The sequence below is a fragment of the Acipenser ruthenus genome, chromosome 7, assembly GCF_902713425.1.
Source record: "Acipenser ruthenus chromosome 7, fAciRut3.2 maternal haplotype, whole genome shotgun sequence".
Taxonomy (NCBI): domain Eukaryota; kingdom Metazoa; phylum Chordata; class Actinopteri; order Acipenseriformes; family Acipenseridae; genus Acipenser; species Acipenser ruthenus.
Genome location: NC_081195.1, coordinates 51693046 through 51713193, shown reverse-complemented (window position 1 = coordinate 51713193; position 20148 = coordinate 51693046). Strand labels below are relative to the sequence as shown.

The 20148-nt window shown below is 38.8% G+C and overlaps 1 pseudogene; it reads left to right on the top strand.

Moving 5' to 3' along the window:
• The first annotated feature begins 154 nt into the window (after window positions 1–154).
• Window positions 155–19380, top strand: LOC131696817 (TBC1 domain family member 2A-like; annotated as a pseudogene).
• Window positions 19381–20148: the final 768 nt, after the last annotated feature.

Sequence of the window (20148 nt, the reverse complement as noted above, 5' to 3'; positions counted from 1 at the left end):
ATGGTCAGTCAAATGTGTCTTTATACTTTGCAATGTTAAGGAGGCTTGAGAGTAGCGCCGATTACACTATGTTTTTGTCTAATGTCATATCATGCTGCGCTGCCTGATAACATGGTCCCACCGACTACAACTCGCGTTGATTTAATTCGAAACGATGCAGTCGGTAATGAGAGCTAGTGGTAGTACCGACTACCATACTATTTTGCATGCCATAGCTACTGTGATGTGAGTGGTAACGCTGTCCACTGTCTATTCGAATGACATGATTGTGTTGGTATTGTATGAGTTTGTGCTTGGGGGGGGGGGGGGGTCTCCAAGGGGGCCCCTGAAATGTCAGTAGCCCTGGGCCCCCAAATACCTTAATACGGGCCTGTATGTCACACCTGTCTAATTCTGGTTAAACTAGGTGTACACATTCTGTGGTAATATTTATTGTGCGTCCATTCATGTCTTGGGACTTTTCAGGAAACTGCATTGCCATTTCATAATGCTTATGTCATGGTCATGAATTTACAGTCATGGTGGGGAATGTATGTTAATGAAATACTTGGTTCATACTTGGATTCAGGTTAACCAAATTGGGTTAATATTGCTCCCTCCCAATGCTGTTTTATTTATTTTTTCTCAATTTACTGCTGTGATAATAAAATTGTCAATTTTTATATTTTACAGTCCTTTTGCCTGTCCAAACTACTCACAAGACAAGCTGTAAAAATGTCTTAACAACACCAGATTTAAATACCACTGAACTCTTTATTAACAACACCCAGTAGACTTACACTATTTTAGATCTGGTGCTGTTTTAGACTAGGTACTGTATACAGGTTTAAAGCTGGCAAGATGTATATGCACCTCCGTATGTATAATAAAATAGACCCAGTATTTACAGCTGACTCTTGTCTTCTGGTATAAGAATGACATATACTTTTAACCTGTACTTTCTTAAGACAGCAGCTTAAACAACACAGCCCACAAACACCGTTTCTGACAGCTGTTGTGAGTGAGACTCTCTAATGTTGCCAGAAACTTTCCCAAGCAAAAGGTGCAGGGAAGGAAATTTTCATTTCACTAAAACATACATATATCTACAGCTTTTGGAAATACGGAGAATGGAACCAAATAATACATTTGTATATCTAATCATTTAATTATATTTACTCCATGAAGTCCAGCAAGTAAGTACAAATGTATTACAGTACATTAGAATGGCATTTCCACATGATAAATGAATATGTATGAAATGTGTACTTTGTTTGAAGGAATGGGCAGTTGAGATGCTTGTGCTCTTTTTCAGGAAGGACAGAGGACTTCCTCCCAGCAGTAAAGACCCCCAAGGGCCTAGTCGGAGAAGCCGCAGCCTGTCTGCCAGACCCTGGCAACAAAATGCACTGCAAAAGCTCTCCCTCAAGCACCCCATCACAGAGATACAGTAAGACACTACCTGCATACCTTGTTTTTTATGTGCCTCTTAATGGGAAAACACACTGAATTAAATGGCTCTCTTACGTACAGTGTAAGTACCAAAATCACGGCAATGGCTGGGTGTCACAAAGACGGCCAGAGTGGGTGGCGTCAGACCGGAAGCAGGAAGGAATACAGAGCATTTAATAAACAGAACAGAAAATAAAAAGGTTTTAAACACAAAAACACGGGACACGGCACTATACGCCAAAATAAAGAGACAAACAAAACAGACTAAACAGTGAACATACAAACGGACAAACACGGTGAGTGAAAACACTTTAACTATTATTCTTCTTATTATTATTATTACCTCCGTCTCCAATCCCGTTCTCCACTCACCGAACACCTAACCCTGACTGAATGAAATGTGCGTCTATATATACTGTTGTGCTGGGATTCAATTACTAATTAATTATTCACTTGAATCCCAGCACGTGAATTAATTCTGTGCAACCCTGTGCTCGCATATTATATTTTAAATGCACGTGTGTGATGTGCAATCCCGTGCCTAAATACAAATACACAATTTACACACGTGAAACACAGACCCGTTTATATCCCATGTACCAATCTATACACCGACATTAACACACGCAACATCCAACATACAACACAGATCACACAAATGCACACAGGGGCGGGGCACTTTGCCACACTGGGGCAATGTCAGTTGCTCATGATTTGCTAGCACCAAATATTTTGTAACCAAAATATATTCCTTGGCTTCTATTTAATAACAGCAAAGTTTTCACTAGTGGGAAGCAACATATGCTTTTATCCTAAGGTCATTTTGTATTTGAAAATTTACAGAAGTTATTCAAACCTGTTATGTAAACTAGTCAGCCCTATCCAGGCAGCTGCCTGTAAGCAAGAGAAGCAACCAGTTGAGCTTTGGATTTTGTTATTTGTTGTGTACTACTTTAGTTTGTGTGTGTGTGTTTGTTTCTATGCATTTAGTTTCGTTTTCTCTGTACTTTGCCTTCAGAAGTCAGTTTGTGTTTCCTCTGCCTTGCCCTTACAGGAACACAGTCCTCAATATCTGTGGAAACAAGCCAGCTCAGGAGCTGAGGCGGAGTGTGTTCAACTTTGACAAGATTCAGCATACTGGGGGAAACAACAGGTGCGTCCTTCAGTTGACAGGAAACTGCCCTGCAAAGTCTGTGTCTCTGCTTAGTTCATGTCTGGATCAGTTCAATGTGGGGACCACCACAGTGGCTCTGAAACTATTACATTCTTCTCATGCAGGGTAAGAACTCTTTCTGCTGTTATAAATGTGCAGAGGTTTCCTGTTCCTAAAAGGTGAACCATGCAGGAGTAAAGCTTGTTAATAAGATAAAGAATGAGTGTCAATAAAGCCTTTTTTGGCACTATGGGTTCTATGATGATTTTTGTGTGTATAACAAATTTGAATTCCAGAAATAATCATTATTTTCTTTTTTTTGTTTAATGATTATGAAGGGTATATTGTCAGGTAGCTGGCTCCAGAATAAAATAAAGAACCAGCAAGTTTAAGAAAAAAAAAAAAATATATATATATATTAAATAAATATTCATGCGTTTCAAATGCTTTCTTTGCTTGCTCTCTTTCCTAGCACCTCCAGCACCGCCTGTACCTCTGACACCCCCAGCACCTACAGTCCTTTCAGCTCCTTCAGTTTCTTCAGTTACAAACGAGTCTGCGCAGGAAGCAAAGACTGGAGGAAAGAGTTCTCCATCAAGCAGCATGAACAAGAGGGAGAAGAAAATGACCAGTTCTCTTCAGCCTTCTGGGGAGAAGGTGTCAGGAAAGGAGGGGAGCCCCATGGACCGTGCATGAGAAAAATGTAATAGTTTGAGCCACTGTGGTGGTCCCCACATTGAACTGATCCAGACATGAACTAAGCAGACTATCCAGACTCCAGCACGAGGTGTTCACGCTCACTGAGGAGCTCAAGTCACAAAAGGTATTTGTTTGGTTTGGGTGACTGAAGTATATTTAAGCACATAACAACTGATAACTGAGTTATTAAATAATATGTCTTGTGAGGCACTTGTACAATGAATGATTGAACCTTATAAATGTTTCCCATAGTAAAATCATAAAGCATAGTGGTACAGCATAGGTCAGCATTGTAAAGACCAGCTAGGTATGGTAAAGCATATTAATAAACATGGAAAGCCAGGGTACACTGTGGGAAAATAACAGTCTAATCACGGGGAAAGCATGGGAAAACTGTAAAAAATACTGTGCAAAAACACAGTGGTAAACCTTTATAAAGTTGTATGATAGTATTTAAATATGATGTTGTATCTATAATAAGCATGGTATGAACGAACATAAGACAGAAACAGTGGATTTAGTCAAGCAGTTACACAAAGTAATACACACTCAAATCCAAGACCAGCAATAATTTTGCCCAAACTGATTAAAGTACTGATCTACTGTATTTACTGTGTGATGTCTTAACTCTTTTTCTATGCAAGTCAGAAACCTGCATGCTGACCACAAATTGGTTGCTTTACTGTGCATTTTCTTTCCTCTTTGGCTAAGGTGTCACTGGGTGTGAAGGCAAACGCATTTAGCAAAATAACTCATGCATTACCTAACAGGAGAGCTTTTTAAAAGTGTGATAACTGTATTGCTGATAATCCAAATTGTTATAAACATGGTGGTATGATGTTCTATAGTAGCTGTGTATGTAAAATAGGGTTGAAGGGCACTTCTGAAACAGTGAAGAGAGTCTGTTGTTGCTTCATTGTCTATAACTGAAACTCTTGTGCTGTACTACTGTTCCTATGAATCCATAAAGGTTACAATGTAGAATTTTTTTATTATTTTGTCATCAACACATACAGTACAAGTGTATTAAAATACAAAATCTCTGGGGCCCCCGAGGGGCTCAGCTGGTAAAGGCATGAGTGCATGGTGTACAGGGTGAGTCAGGAAGTCAAGGGTAATTTTGTGCCCTGTGCAGGGACTGTTTCTGCAGGGCTAGATCTAAACAGTCACAATAGAGCTCCTGAATGCAATTCTGGGTTTTCGCTCATGACTCCTCTGTATCTTATGATGATAAAAAGACAGCTTACATTTTTGCCTGTATGGTCACAAAACTTCCTTTTACATTTTTATGAGCTTCAATAAGCATATTTTATTGCTTCCCAAACATAAACTTTAATCTTGCATCGCCGCCTTCTTGTTTCCTGTTAGTAACCCATACGACTTTTAACACGGTGCTCAAATGCACCTGATCTGCAACATGCAAGAGTTTGTAGCTAATTGTATATTTGATCTAAAATTAGACCAACAGACACAATCTTTATTTGTGCACAGAATTTATTGTGCATGTGCATTTTGACTTATTTTATCATTTGTTTTTGTGTCTTGATTAAAGACACGGTTATCCTTATGAAACCACTTTACAAGACACCATTGCTCATTATTATTGTAATACTGGGACAGTATTTCCAGTGTTTGGTACTTTTATTGCATTATCATTGTTTTCTTCTTTCAGAGTACAAAGAACAGAGCTGCAAAAACAAGGTCTTTTTTGAGCCTGTTAAAAACACACAAGTTAAGCTGATCTCCTGAATGGTTTGAAAAATGACCACCAGCAGGCAGTGTGCAGAATTTTCAGTCATTTTGCTGGTCTTTTCTAAAAACACTTCACTGAATTCATCTTTTATAATTGGTTAAAAAAAAGGACATTGTTATTGAAATAGTAGGCTGTGTGGTCCAGTGGTTAAAGAAAAGGGCTTGTAATCAGGAGGTCCCCGGCTCAGATTCCAGTTCAGCCACTGAGTCACTGTGTGACCCTGAGCAAGTCACTTAACCTCCTTGTGGTCCGTCTTTCAGGTGGGACGTTGTTGTAAGTGACTCTGCAGCTGATGTATAGTTCACACACCCTAGTCTCTGTAAGTCGCCTTGGATAAAGGTGTCTGCAAAATAAACAAAATAGTAATAATAATAATGTCTGATAATTGGTTTTAAGGCCACTGACGTATAATATAGGGCAGAGCTTCAGAGCCTTTTCTCATATGCACTACTAATAAATACTGCAACAGGCTGTTTTTTAGGGAAAATTGCATTGTACAGTAGACTATTGCATTGTACAGTAGACTATTTGAATTTACCTGTAGTCATAACTGTAATTAAATGCATGATGTTAACAGCTGTTCTTATATGATAAGTAAAACTGTATTTTTTTATTCAAAGGGATATTACAGATTTTTCAGGAAATGCAAGAATCAAAAACCTAAAACAAATACTATACCAGGCATTTTTAGTATGGTACAGTTTATTATCAGTACTCCAAACAAATCACTAATCTGAACAGGTCTGATCCCACCTGGTTCAGATTACAAAGAAAGTACAGGTGCATTATTCAGGGACCACCTACAGTATAATTTATTTACGGGACCTCCAACACAGCTCATGAAGCTTCACCTTTAAGAGTAAATGACCATAGTGTTTTTGTTTTGAAATCAGGAGCTGGTGCGACTCCTTCACAAGGCCCTGGAGGCAGCACAGCAGGAGAAGAGGACCAGCAAACAGTTCCTGGCAGCAGCAGGGGAGCAGGAGCGGCTGGAACTGGTGCGGCACAAAGAGAGGTGTATCGCGGACCTGGACGGCCGCCTGGAGGCCCTGCTCAAAGACAAGGAGGAGCTGGAGCAGCGGCTGGCCATGCAGGACTGCCAAGTGAATGAGCTGCAGCAGCACGTGCAGCTCATGATGGAGAAGAACAACGCCAAGCAGGAAGTCATCCTCAAGCTCTCTGAGCAGGTGGCCGCCTGCATGGCTGACCCTCAGCGTACCGTAGCCAACTCCATGGGCACAGAGACCTTCTGCAGGCTGCAGGAGAAGATTGAGCACCTCAAGATTATTTTAAAAGTTACTTTTACATTACAGCCATGGGAAGTACGTCAACTCTTGTTTCAAGAAACACGGATAAAACCGCACTCTTTTTTTTGGTTTTGTTTGACCACCATGTAATCCTGCATGATGTGAAAAAGCAGTAAAGTAACTGATCCATGTTTTCACTGCTGGGGTGTCACATACGGTATTCTGCACCTTCTCTGCATCCAATAAGCATTACAAACATGACATCTTAACTAGCTTTTATTAGCATTGGAGCAGACACACAATTACTGTTTGCCACTCCAGTCTAAGAATGATTCATTTATAGTAGAACCGGTCCAGTGGTCCAGCGAATATATACTAATATTGTATCTCAGAGGAAGACGTTTTAGTATATTGTAGTTTCTTTATTAACGTCAGGGCATTATAAATGAACAACATCAGGTACATCAGTGTGCCTAAAACACCAAAGTACGACACAGCATGTATTCTATACAAAAAAATCTGTGAAAATGACTGCACAAGCACTGAAGTACAGTATTTCTCAGTTTACAAAACAGCATTCCAAACAGTTCTTAACGTGCTTTCTCAGTGTATGCCAAAGTAATCTGACAGGTTTTTTTTACATTGTATGTGTGTGTTAACCTGAGACATAAACAACAACAAGGATGCACACTTTTTAACAGTACAGTAATTTTATGAATCCTTTAATTTTCTTTTATTTACTATGGTTAAACTGGGCAGTTATGTGAAGTGACAGCGTGTACAAATTCTGACCTGCTAAGAGCTGAATTTACTGTTTTAGACCCATAATAAAATGTGCATTGGTCAGTTTCCATCAGTACCATTCAGTTGGTAGCAGCATATGTAAGTCACACATGGCACAGGTCCATTGGGTAATGATGGTGTCATATCTTACAGGATCAGATACGACAGGTTCGACTATACTTTGTATCACGTTACTGTGATTTTGTACTCTATAGGTCAGGCTTGCACAGTGTTGATGTGATGTTACAATGAACAGCAAAAATTATTATAATAACATAAACATACTGTATATAAAAAAAAAGATCCCTGTGTAACCCCAGGCTACTAGGCATGAGGGGGTACACTGCTCTCTGATAAATGTTAGGAGACCAGTTATCTGCTTATTAGCAAAACTTAAATCCACTAATATAAAGTCAAATAATAATTCCAGACACGTGATCAGTTGGCCAACTATTTTTTTCTTCTATTTCTTTGTTATTAGAACAAAACAAGTATATTGTTTTTGTACAGTGTATTAATTGACATTAGTTAGCCACACTTTTTCAAACAGTGTTTTATAGGGTACAAATGAGTACAATTATGAAAGCAAAGAAAAGCAGTGATCAGTCAGGACTAGGTCAAACCTGTGCTCTTAATAAGTAGAGCTCACAGTAGAAATGTTTTAAGTACAACCACAGATTGTGTTCTGATTTCATTCGTTTACTGTGTTTACTAGGACGATATAGAGGTGCACAAGATCCAAAACAAGTTCCTCAACTGAAATCTACCAGCTTACTAAGCTGTGGAGGAACAGTTCAGAAGAGGAGAAGGGCCTCCTGATGAAGGTATGTGCTTTACAGCTTGCTGTGTGACAGATCTGTACCCATTTAACCATTGTGAAAAAACATATATGTTCAAAAAATATATTATCCTTACCTACAAGTCTTTAATGCAGTATCGTCACTGTGTAAGGCTAATATATAAGTGACTTTATTTAATACTAAACATCTTATTTTCAGCTTTTATAGCCTAGGCCCCAGATTAATAGTAATAGTAATGAGTTTCGTTTATTTCTTTTTTCTTATAGCTTTAACCACAAAACCACAATGAGATCTGTGATTTCGCCTAGAGACATCTCTGTCTGCACTAAGAAGCCAAAGTAAATTAAAGAACAACTAGCATGCTGGTACATTATGATAAAGCAAACTGCTTAGTGACACATGGATTGCAAGTGGTTCTAATGTAGTGACGCAAGCTGGTGACCTACTGGGCACTATTCTTACACAGTCTAATGCAAAAAACAAAACAAAATAAAAAAAACAACTTTAGATTCACTTTGTATCATTTTCACATCCTGGTAACTTTTTAAAAGTTTAAAGCATTCCTTTGGCCTCCTGTTTAACCACAGTATTTCTGCAGTTTTACCCATGCTTTTCCCATGGTTATACAATGCATTTATAATAATTTACCTGGGTTTACCATGTTTATTAATATACTTTTATTATTATTATTATTTATTTCTTAGCAGACACCCTTATCTAGGGCGACTTACAATTGTTACAAGATATCACATTATTTTTACATACAATTACCCATTTATACAGTTGGGTTTTTACTGGAGCAATCGAGGTAAAGTACCTTGCTCAAGGGTACAGCTGCAGTGTCCCCTACCAGGGATTGAACCCACGACCCTCAGGTCAAGAGTCGAGAGCCCTAACCACTCCTCCACATACCTTCTTACCTAGGCAGTCAGTATTTTTGGTCAATTATTTTGCAGAGATACTTCCTCTGTTATGTTTCTCTTTAGTAATTTGTGGTTTTTCTTTTTTCATTTTATACTGTACTTCCCTTATTTTTATAATTTTCTTTGTACTCCTACTTGGTTTCACTCCTTGTTTCTTCTTCTTAGTTGACTGTCATAGTAGTTCTGACTGGCTGACTGTTAGCCTGGTCAGCAACCTCGGGTGTGTTCATGCATTACTAATTAAAACCACAGAGAAGTTAGCAACTGAGCCAGCTCCAGTCTCCCAGAATGAACAGATCAGACTGACTGGGATGTTTCCCTTTCATCTCCAAATCTAGGTCTTCTCTAGATGCAGAAAGCAAATTGGAAAGATATGTAGTGAATTCTAAATACAAGTACAGTGCTGTGAATGTAGGGCACTGTTCACAAAAACACAAATGCCTGGTTTGCAAATTAAATTAATGTTTAATCTTGTTGACCCCAATGTGTTCTTTGGGGTGGGTCAAGTTGTAGCTGTTTCTGTATCAGTGCTTGATCTGTCCTAGTGCCTGCGTCATGGCTCCATATAGTGATATCCCCTGAGTGCACTGTGCAATGAAACAGCTACTGGCTGGTATGATTGCAGCAAATTAGATGTTTTATCTATCTGGTCTGATTGGCAATGGTTTTAAATTATTTTAGATATATTTAGGATCAGACCATTTTTGTGACATGAAAAACTATTGTACTACAGTAGAGATGTTTCAGGATTTCTGGGAGCACTTGAATTAATAGGTATCACATTTGATACCAGGGTGACTCTGGTTTAAAGAAGAACCAAATAGCAAAAATTGTAAAAATAAATAAATAAATATAATTTCAGTTGCAGGTTATGCTAAAACTGCTAAAATTGCCAAAAACATAAACGCTTTGATTTCCGAATCGTAATCGAAAAAAAACATGTATTGTACACAACAGTTTAACTTTCAAAGAAATGACCCTTCACAGCCACAGTGTCCATAAGCACTCGGGTGACACACATATTGCACTGTAGGAAATAGCAGTCTTGTAATTAATATAAGCAGCACAAGGGAACAAGTGAACACTGCAGCGAAGAGGATTTTTAAATAAAATTAATTTAAGGAGCAGAAGCAAGATTATAATTGGAATGGCTCCATCAGAACTGTAAAATTAGTTATTTGGAAATGTACTAGGTTCATTTTTACATTTTAATAAACAAGTTCAACCCAGTTAAAAAGTAACAGGGTGTAGAAACCCTCTGCCTTTGGACTGCCCTGTCTTGGAAATGAGTGGGAGGTTGTGGGAGGGTTACTGCTTTTCACCAGCTGCTGTGTTTTGTTTTAATCCTAACCCTAAACCTCTCTTTTGTGTTGCAGTGTGCCTACCTGGAAGCCAAAAACTGCCAGATTGAGAGCAAGTACCTGATCGTGCTGCGCAGGCTGCAGGAGAGCAAAGGGCTGGACAGCAGTCAGCAGGAGATGGTGAAAAGGCTCATTGAGGACTCACTGCAGGGAGACAAGAAGGATGGCTTTAAACTCAACCCTGTCAGGTAAGACAGTACTGACATTTCCATACCGGGGTTTCACAGCGAAAACTTTTTCCCCCCCCGGTTACTTTCTTGTTTTTTTGTTACTAAGTATATTCAAATATTTAAAATGCATTTCTATTGCTAAACTGATGATGTGATTGCAAGCTACACCAGTTCCATTTTCATATAATACCCTCATATCCCGAACTGAAATACCAAAACATGCAAAGGATCAAAATGTTAATGTTGGTTTGTTGCAATTGTGATCTAATAGGTGTGCAAATGAAAAGCCAAAAAAGAGCTGGAACTTACAGTAGTTTCTGGGCTTTGCTGTCTATGAATTTCTATGTCATGTGCCCTGCTCTTTTAATGTGATCATTTAATAATTGAAAAAAATATATATTTTGTTTATGTCACTTCTTTAAAACAAAACAAAACAAAAACTCTTTGTTTTGTTGCATGGTCTGTTTAGAACAGAAGTGCAAATTATATGCATTTCCTATTTTTCATGATTATTTTCTCAGTTTGTTTTTGTCAATATTATAGAAATTCCTTCCGTAGAGTTTACTGTAGTCTTAACAGCTGCACAGGAACTCAGATTGAATAGTATTGATTGTAAATTGAACAGAAAATATTTGTTCTGCTGTTTGAGCGATTGATGCAAGCAGCTGAAATGAGCTTGCTGTTAACTGTATAGTAATCCACATCACAATACCACTGCACACCTTAGCAGGCAAAAAGAAAGGTCAAAGATTGGATTGACATTGAACTGCTCCCTAACCAACCACATAAAGAGCAATATGCGTCAATAAACACTGCAATTCCAGGACCATATATAAGGGTTGATGTTAGGCAGTGAAGGTGTATATATGCCCAAAAAGAAGTCAGAGGCTGCAGCAAGTCTACAGTTTATTTAGAAAACTCCAGGATCCTTTGTTCATACATAAGGCCCTGTGAAAACAGTGTGTGTTTTTTTTTTTTTTTTTTTTAATTCAAGGCAGTATCATGGGTAAAGTGTCTTATTTTGCAGATTGTGCACAGAACTATTTTATATATTATGTGTACAGATTATTATTATTTTTTTATACAGCAAATAGATTGATAAATGCACTGACATCTTCAAAATCAACGTCAAAGTTATTCAAGCACTTTACAATAGCTTGTGAAACGGTGTGTCATTAACAGCCTGTAGGTAAAGTGTATCTGCAAGGACAGCTTTCAGTTCTATGTCAGATGCATGTTCACCATTTAGGCCCTGCAAAACAAATACAATGTGAAACACATATTGCTATTGGGCATCAGTCGACTCGTCAGTGACCATTGACAAGCAACCAGACTGTTTTACTAATTCCATAATCTCCTGCTTGTGATAGTCGGCAACTTTAGGTAAGTATTCACGTCTCAGCTGGGCTGATGAAGGAATCACTCCACCATTTGCTACACTCAGTATGAAGAAATTACGTAACTTTTGGTTGTCCAGTTTTTCAAGAGGGATATTTGCGCAAACAAACATCCCTGTCAGGTCAAAATTTAATGTGTTTCGTGCTTCACGGTTTTCAGTGGACTTTTGGAACATGGAAGTTCACGTTTTTGGTTTCTTGGATTTCCGCCTTTCTCTTTCAGTGAATACTTGAATCTAAATGCCTGTCAAGAGATGATTTGCAGTAACATTGCAGGACATACAGAATAGCTTACCTCCGTCGTATGAAATACAAATAATAATTATAAGAATATTGAAAAAATCACGGTATTGGGCTAAGTTCACAATTTCTGCGCAGTTCGTGAAATCTCGATTTACACAGGGCCTTATACATAACCCTAGGCAGGTTAGTTTCAGGCACATATACCATTTACACATAACCCTTTCCTGGTTCTTGTACTGGCTTCCAAACACATTTACCTCCTCCTAACCGTCAAACTTCAGCCCACTCCCTTCTCTCCCTCTGTCTCTCTCCGCCAACTGTTCCAACTCAACTAACTAACTCAATGCTCTCCTGCAGCGATGGGGAGGAATACGCTGGCAGAGGGGACTGATTAGAAATATAACAGTACAACTTAACATAGAGGTTCATTACACATAACTAAATCACAAAAACCTGGAGCCATGCACCTACTATACAATGTTGTATGATAATTTAGGGAATATGTGAATACTGCATGTTACCAACATCCTTGTTTAACTTTCTGTTCCTTCCCAGTGAGTAAGACGACTATGGATTCAAGACCATTCCTGATTATGAAGTAGAGGACGTGAAGCTCCTGGCCAAAATCCAGGCCCTGGAGATCCGTTCCAACAACCTGCGCAACAATGAGATGGAGGACAAGCCTTTGCGGACCAGGTGGGCTAACTACCTGGCCAGCCGTCCCTTGAACCAGCTGGCTCCCTCCCCGGAGCTGAAGGGCCTGATCCGGTGTGGGATCCCTGTGGAGTACTTGGAGCAGGTGTGGCGCTGGATCGTGAGGACACGGACGCAGGTCTATAGGAAGCGGAATCCCAATCGCTACCAGGAGCTGAGGAAGCACTGCGAGGTGTCGGAGCACCCGGCCTCGCGGCAGATCAGGCTGGACCTGCACCGCACCCTCACCAGCAATAAGCACTTCTCCTCGCCCACCTCCGACGCAGTCCAAAAGCTGCAGCGCATTCTGCTAGCCTTCTCCTGGCAAAACCCCACCATCGGCTACTGCCAGGGCCTCAACCGGCACTGTACCATTTGTATTGAAAGTTCTTAATGCCATTCGCTCATTTTAAGTAGTAAAAGGTGTTGCCAAAAAAGACAAAACACTTTCTTGTACTTCTTGGACGTGGACTAGCATAACTTATCCTTTTCTAAAACAGAGAATAATGCCTATTACCGGTAAGCAGTGCCACAGGTAATGGCAGCATTACCGGTGTTTAACATTTTAGAGCACTTCGTTGGAGGTAGCTATGCCAGGACACTATACTAGAGCAATGTGTTGTTGTATTATAAATAGCAATAAGAATACACATGCAAACAGTGTTTATTTATTGATTTGAGAAATTATGACACCTAGTGGTTGTTAACTGTGTTGTGTATTCTTAGCTACTCATCCCTCCCCTGTACAATATATCTTTTTCTGGAATCACAAATATACTGGCCCAGATATGTTCTTTAATATTCTACACAACTGTAAAGACAACTGTGGTGGAAAGCACGAGTGGCCATATTCAGGCTGATTAAAAATAATTCCGGCGCCTCCTCAAGACTCACCTCTTCAGACAGCACCTGTAGAAACTCCTCTTTTCCATCTGGACACTTATCACTCTTCCTTAAATGCACTTTACTTGCTCTTATCTGCTCCCTATTTTACTGCATTTAACCCTGTATTTTAGAGTACTGTAATCTGTCGAGTGTCATTTAATCTGTAGTATTTTGTATTTAATTATATCCTGATGTAACTATCACTGACACTGTTATCTGTTCCGTTATTGAATCGTAATCGTATTAATACTTATACTGATTCTTGAAATGTATTTTTGTCTACGACTGTAAGTCACCCTGGATAAGGGTGTCTGCTAAGAAATAAAATAATAATAAATACAAATAAGTGTATAATTTACATAATTTCTTGCTAGTTTCATACATCAAATTCCTCTGAAAATTTATTTCAAAATAGGGCCTAAAATGTGTAAAAATGTGGCTTGGCACACCTATGTGTCCCCCTTTTCTTCTGAATATTAGCAGCACACTTCCAGTGGAGTCATGTGGTGTGTGTGTTTCCTCTTGCAGGTTGGCAGCTATTGCACTTTTAGTTCTGAAGGATGAAGAGGATGCCTTCTGGTGTCTGGTGGCTGTTGTTGAAATCATAATGCCACAAGACTACTACAGCAAAACCCTCACTGCCTCTCAGGTACAGTATGTACAACAACTGATTTTAAATCAGTGAACCCTCTTCTTCCCTCCAGGGACACAAGGACGCAACAAGCCCTTGCCACCTCTCGATCTTAGGCAACTTTCTCTGCCTTTCTTTTCCCTTGCGGTATCCATTGTAGAGCTACCTTCTGGATATGGGTTTGTTCTAACCTGAGTACATGGCCTATACACCTCAGTCTTCTTCTTCTTTTTGTATATGTGATGATTTGGTCTTCTCGTGGAGGTCTTTATTTGAGATTTTGTTTGACCAGTTTTTGCCTATTTTCCAAAGGCACCTGTTATGGAAATTGGCTAATTTGTCCATGTCTCTCCGTTATTACTAAGAAAATGTTAAAATATTTGTGACATTGCTCGTCAGCCTATAGCTGAGTTTTAATGCTATCCCCTTTGCTTCACCAGTAAGTACTGTGGATGTGCTAATTCAGGCAGTCATAGTCCCTGTTTGTTCTAACAGCTGAGCAACTCCTGCTGCTCTAAGCAGAGCTCTTTGTTCCTTGCAGGCTGATCAGAGGGTGTTCCGTGACTTTCTTGCTGAGAGGATGCCTCGCCTGACGGCCCACTTCAAGGAGCACAGCATCGATCATTCCCTCATCACCTTCAACTGGTTCCTGGTGGTCTTTGTGGAAAGTCTGGTCAGCGACATCCTGCTCAGAGTGTGGGACGCTTTCCTCTATGAGGGCACAAAGGTACAGCGCCGGCTGTGTTAGTAATTGATCCTTTAATACCCACCCCCCCACCACCAACACCACCCACACCACCCACACTTACCCAACTGTGTTGAAACGTGCTTAATACATTTTTCAGCACAAATTGTTGAGAAAAATTGTCTTAACTTGCAAACATGTGCACAGTATGTCACACTTACATTGTAACAGCTTATCCAATTATTTTAAATTATAGTAATGACATTTTAGAGAGTTATAGAGAGTAAAAATGAAAAACATGGAAATAAGTAAAATATAATTAATTATAAAAGGGCTCAGTCCAGTGACGACTTGATGAGCGAAAGTATCCTTCTTTTTTAACCTGAACAGTATTTCCTTCTTTCTGTTTCCAGGTGATATTTCGCTATGCACTGGCCCTCTTTAAGTACAATGAAGAGGACATTCTAAAAATTCACGACAATCTGGAAATCTACCAATACCTCCGTTTTTTCACCAGAACTATCTCTGATGGCAGGTGAGGCAGAATGAGGATGATGATAATGTACAGCAGACGCATCAGACCAGTTGCTGTCAATCACAGACTGTATAATCAGTTCACACTCATCTCACTCACTCCAGTGGCCATGCTTTTAACCACTAGTAAAGTTAGTGATTTCAGTAAACTGTCTTGTACCATTTTGATGATGGTAAATGTGAACAGTGATTTTGCAGTTTACTGAGCTTTACCATGCATCCACTATGAAACCGTAAGTCCTTCTTTACCATTCACTTCCTACAGGTAATGGAGCCCCCACCTCACAGACCCACATAATGTCCTCTTTGCAGCTTAGAAAACAGATGTACTGTATGTATAGCTGTTTAATGAACAGTTTGCAAGCAGATTATTAAAGTGTTGAACAATTTAACTGGTAGGTCAATTGGCTGGTTTCACAGGCCCTGATTAGCACTAATCCTGGACTACCTATTTTTATCTTAGGTAAGGTAGTCCAAAATTAGTGCTAATTGTAGTTTGTGAAACCAGCCGTTTAAGATCCTATTAAAAACAGAATTTTCTTGCCATTAGGTCTTAGTAGTAAAAATAAGTTATCCTAAGGATGAATAATTCCAAGGTTCTGTTGCCTTTTATTTACTGAAAACATTTATTTTCTGTTATACTGTATTACGGAACTGGATCAATCAGTCTGCTTTCTCTTGATTTTCAGTGAAATAACTGGGATTATATGATAATTTGTTTTTGCCTACGATTGTAAGTCGCCCTGTATAAGGGCGTCTGCTAAGAAATAAATAATAATAATAATAATAATAATTTGGCAGAGCTTTCTCACAATGACTTTAAAGCAGCAGAAATATGTTTCCATTTAGTTCTCAAAGCCTTTTCATTGGAATTATTGATCCAATCACCATGTTTCTCCTCTGTCCAGCCACTAAACCTGAAATACAAACACATTCATTTAGATGCAGCCATTCATGCTTCAGTATTAGACAAGAATCCAGGCAGTGCCGGCTGTGCAGAGACAGGGGGCCATTGACTGATTTGGACCACCTGAAGATTGATACACTGTAGAAGTAATGGGTTCAATCTCTAAACAATTATGTTAGAAAATTAGCAAGCAACAACTTTGTATGTCAGACTTACATTTTTTGTTCCTGTTAGAACTGTGCATTGTTTCTCAAGTGTGTATGTTTGTCTTTTTGTCTTTTTATGAATTTAATTTTGGCAGGCCCATATTTTGTTGTTTATTTATTTATTTATTTATGTATTTTTTGAAAGGGAAAAATGCAGAGTCACCAGGTCCTTTTAACTTTGCAGTTGTTTCATCAGTGGCATTTTGTTTTCTCTGTATCTTCTGTCTTTAGGAAACTAATGACCATAGCGTTTAATGATATGAACCCCTTCCCTATGAAGCTGCTGAAGAACAGACGAGAGTTTCACATGGAGAGGCTGACAGCCGAGCTGCAGGAGCTGGAGAGGATACAGGAGGAGTTTGTGAAAGAACAACAAGTGGAGCGCAAAGACAAGGTCCTGGACACTGCTGTCAGCGAAGACGAAGAAGTAATACAGACTGCAGTTAGCTTGCATCACACGTCCTGACGTTATTGAAAAATTACACATCACTGATACTATTTAAACTAATTTGTTTGCTTTATTATTGCCTGCTGTGGAATATAGTGTGGCTTACATACTGTGTATGTCACACATACATCTAACTGTTATCCTTTGTCTGTTGTTGAGTATATAGGTATGTCAGACTTACATTTTTATATGTACATACTGTTTATCGTAGGTCATGGCTCTTATTTTGTAATGGCGGGCGTTATCTTAGGTAAGGTAGTCCAAGATTAGTACTAATTGTAGTTTGTGAAACCAGCCGTTTAAGATACTATTAAAAACAGAATTTTCTTGCCATTAGGTCTTAGTAGTAAAAATAAGTTATCCTAAGGATGAATAATTCCAAGGTTCTGTTGCCTTTTATTTACTGAAAACATTTATTTTCTGTTATACTGTAGCACGGAACTGGATCAATCAGTCTGCTTTCTCTTGATTTTCAGTGAAATAACTGGGATTATATGATAATAATTTGGCAGAGCTTTCTCACAATGACTGTAAAGCAGCAGAAATATGTTTCCATTTAGTTCTCAAAGCCTTTTCATTGGAATTATTGATCCAATCACCATGTTTCTCCTCTGTCCAGCCACTAAACCTGAAATACAAACACATTCATTTAGATGCAGCCATTCATGCTTCAGTATTAGACAAGAATCCAGGCAGTGCCGGCTGTGCAGAGACAGGGGGCCATTGACTGATTTGGACCACCTGAAGATTGATACACTGTAGAAGTTAATGGGTTCAATATCTAAACAATTATGTTATAAAATTAGCAAGTAACAACTTTGTATGTCAGACTTAAATTTTTTGTTCCTGTTAGAACTGTGTGGGGCTCCCGAGAGGCGCATCCAGTAAAGGCGCTCCACGTGGAGTGCAGGATGTGCCCTATAGTCTGGACGTCGCAAGTTCGAGTCCAGGCTATTCCTTTGCCGACCGAGGACAGGAGCTTCCAGGTGGCGACGCTCAATTGGCCGAGCGCCGCCCGGGGGGAGGGAGGGTTAGGTCGGCCAGGGCGTCATCGGCTAACCGCGCACCAGCGACCCCTGTAGTCTGGCTGGGTGCCTGCAGGCTTGCCTGTAAGCTGCCCAAGAGCTGCGTTGTCCTCCGATGCTGTAGCTCTTGGGTGGCTGCATGGCGAGTCCGCAGTGTGAAAAAAAGGGGTCGGCTGACGGCACACGCTTCGGCCATTCCAAATTGGGGAGAAAATAATAAAAAATAATTGGCAATGACTAAATTAAAAAAAAAAAAACTGCATTGTTTCTCAAGTGTGTATGTTTGTCTTTTTGTGTCTTTTTATGAATTTAATTTTGGCAGGCCCATACTTTATTGTTTATTTATTTATTTGTGTATTTTTTGAAAGGGGGAAAAATGCAGAGTTCCCAGGTCCTTTAACTTTGCAGTTGTTTCATCAGTGGCATTTTGTTTTCTCTGTATCTTCTGTCTTTAGGAAACTAATGAACATAGCATTTAATGATATGAATCCCTTCCCTATGAAGCTGCTGAAGAACAGACGAGAGTTTCGCATGTAGAGGCTGACAGCCGAGCTGCAGGAGCTGGAGAGGATACAGGAGGAGTTTGTGAAAGAACAACAAGTGGAGCGCAAAGACAAGGACCTGGACACTGCTGTCAGCGAAGACGAAGAAGTAATACAGACTGCAGTTAGCTTGCATCAGACGTCCTGACGTTATTGAAAAATTACACATCACTGATACTATTTAAACTAATTTGTTTGCCTTATTATTCCCTGCTGTGGAATATAGTGGGGCATACATATTGTGTATGTCACACATACATCTAACTGTTATCCTTTGTCTGTTGTTGAGTATATAGGTATGTCAGACTTACATTTTTACATGTACAGTTCGGCTCTTATTTTGTAATGGCGCGTGATGTACCGACATACTTGTTTTAGAGTCAACAAATTAAGTTTACCAAACCTGTCAAAATGCAGACTATTAATGGAAATAGGTGTGTTGGTAATACAATGCTTGACTTCAAATCCAGTTTAAGTCACACATGAAAGGAGTATGGTGGTCCTAAGCCCTCGGCTTCCACATCACAAAACCAACACACAGTGCAGCACAATTGGCACAAAGGATAAACCTGTTTCTTATCTCATAAAACAGCCTTTTACTATAATTATCATCTGTCAGTCTCTGAATTTCTTCAATCAGCAGTTCCATTCCACTCAGATCAGTTCAGTAAATTAATTATTTTGTAGTTTCCCAAGAAAACAAAAACTCATTGGAGATCTTGAAAATTAATGTCTTGAAATGTGATTAATTTAGGCCAGGCTAATCTGAACAAGTACAGATATTCCAGTTACTTTTCAGACCGGCAACCAGGTTCCAGATTTTCTAAACGAGACTATCTCTGAAATAAACTTATTTTTTATGCATTGGTTGTTTGTTTATATTCCTGTAAATTGCATAGTTCAGTTATTGCTAAGTTAAGAGGAAGACGTTGCTTTGTTTAATTATGTTAAATTGTATGGCAATCCTTCATGATTTGCATGAATTCACTTAGGTTTAGAGGTACAGTTTTAATTCATGTACCTCTGATAAACCTAAACTAAGTGACGAAAGCAAAAACACAAACGTTTTTTACTTGAGCTTGAAAAGGAAGAAATAGGATGAATACAGTGCTATATATACTCTGTGTGTGTATATATATATATATATATATATATATATATATATATATATATATATATATATATATATATATATATATATATATATATATATATATATATATATATATATATATATAATTGATCACTACATATAGATTTTTCAACGCTGGTAAAATGTTTAATTCAGTAATGATTTTAAAAATGTTTATTTTTTAATTTTTTAGGGATGCAAGACATGTAACAACTTTGTGTCTAAAGTTTTTAAATGCCAACTGTTAAATAAATAGGATTATGGATATTAATGTGTTGATAGTAGGGATAGCTTTTGTGACTGGAGCATGGCTGCATTGTCTATTGCGCTGAATTTTAACCAATTTTAACAAATTGTTCCCATTATTCTTATTTTTTATTTTAGCTTTTCTCTTCAAATATTTTTTAGAAAACAAAAAAGCACAAACAAAATCTCAGCGCGTTTCGTCTTATTCATGAGTAGACTTAATTTGATACAGAGGAACACCCCTTTTTTATACA